Below are 1928 nucleotides of genomic sequence, written 5' to 3' on the forward strand. Positions count from 1 at the left end.
AAACAGGAGAATCACTACAAGTCCAATCTACATAGTGAGACCCTGAGCACCGTGTATACCCTGTACTAATACAGAAAAAATAAAAATAAAAAAAAATTTTAGAGATAGAATACTGATAGCAGGAAGTAGGGAGAAGATAGTTCTCAAAAGGGAAGAAGGTCAAGAGACAGGGGAAGGAAAGGGAAGGAGGGGGGATGAAGAAAGGCAGTAAGATGTGTTCTGGCATGTCCCAACTCCACACACGGCACGGGAACATTATGTAGTACAAACATGCACTAAGAAAAAGATAATCACCCTCCAAAATTGACTATGCCATCGTAAAAAAGTTGTGGTCGCAGAATACAGGAAGCCAGCTTTCTCAACTCCAGGAATGAGGAAATCTCCCTGCCATTCTCTTGTGAAAGGCATTTTTGCATACTCTTTTTTCCTGTAACTTTAATGTTACATAATATCTTGTTTCAAAAAGAGCATTCTGGAGGGACGTGGCTGTGTGTGCCTTTAATCTCAGCTACTTGGGAGGCAGAGGCAGGAGGATCACAAGTTCAAGCTCAAAGACCTGACTTGGTGACTTAGTGAGATACTGTTTTTTTGAAATAGAAAAAAAAAAAAAAAAAAGAGCAGATCCCTTGTGGCTCAATGATAGAATATGTCTAGCAGGACTGAAGGGTTTTTGGTTTTTTAGTTTTTGGTGGTACCAGGGATCGAACTCAGGACTTGCGCTTGCCAGGCAAATACTTATTCCATTGAGCTATCTCCCTGGCCCAGGACTGAGGGTTTAAAATGGGATTGGGGGGGGGGGGTGCTTGCCTGGCAAGTGCAAGGTCCTGAGTTCGATCCCTGGTACCACCAAAAAATAGTCCTGAAGAGAATGAATATGAATTGTGATATCAACCTACTGGATAGAGAGACATGTCTAACTTTGCCTTCAAATAAATTTGTACATTCCAGGTTTTCTAAGGGTATGTCACCCAACTTACATGGTAAGGTTCTCTGAAATGAGGTCAAGGGATTGATAAATTTTAATAAAACCTATGTGTAAATGTACATTAAAAAAAAATCTGCAAAAAAAAAGCACCTAAATAGTAATGGTGGGTGTAAGATCACAGGAAACATAAAGCCATCTTCTTTTGCTTATCTATATATTCTAATTTTCAATAGCAAATATAAATGACATAATACAGTTCAAAAGCAGAGAATGCCGGTAATATGCTGACGCATGGCTACTCAAATATATCAAGTGTGAATTCCTAGAACCTATAAATGTTGTATCTTTTCTGATGTAATTAGGTTGCAGAGTTTAAAAGGGGAAGGTTCCTGGATCACCCCTACTGCACCCACAAGTGTCTTTATGGGGGAGAGGCAGAGGGTTATTTGAAACAGAACAGGAAAAAGCAGTGTGATCCTCAAGAAAGAGCTGGAGTTCTGTGGCCCCAGGCCGAGGAATGCTGGCAGCCAGCTGAGCTGGAAGAGTGCAGTATTTGGCAGGAGAGATTATGGAGCTGTCAGGCCCTGCCTGACATCTTGATCTCAGCTGCTGACTTTGAACTTCTGGATTTTGGGACTGTAGGAAAACACCCTCTGTTGTTTAAACTGCTGAGTTAGTTAGAGTAGCCACAGGAGACTACTGCCAGTAATCACAGTGAAATAAATTTATGTCCATAATCATTCAAGTATATGGGTCATAATAAAAAGTGTGATTAGGCCAGGAGTGGGTGGCACTCATCTGTAATCCCAGCACTCAGAAGGCTGAGGCAGGATTGTTGCAAGTTTGAGACCAGCATGCACTAGAAAGTGAGGTCAAGGCCAGCCCAAACTGCATAGCAAGGCCCTGTCTCAAAAAGACAAGAAAAGAAAAAGAGAGAGAGAGAGAGAGAGAGAGAGAGAGAGAGAGAGAGAGAGAGACAGACAGACACTCTTGCTGTGAGACA

Source organism: Octodon degus, unplaced genomic scaffold, assembly GCF_000260255.1.
Source record: "Octodon degus isolate 3935 unplaced genomic scaffold, OctDeg1.0 scaffold00020, whole genome shotgun sequence".
NCBI lineage: Eukaryota > Metazoa > Chordata > Mammalia > Rodentia > Octodontidae > Octodon > Octodon degus.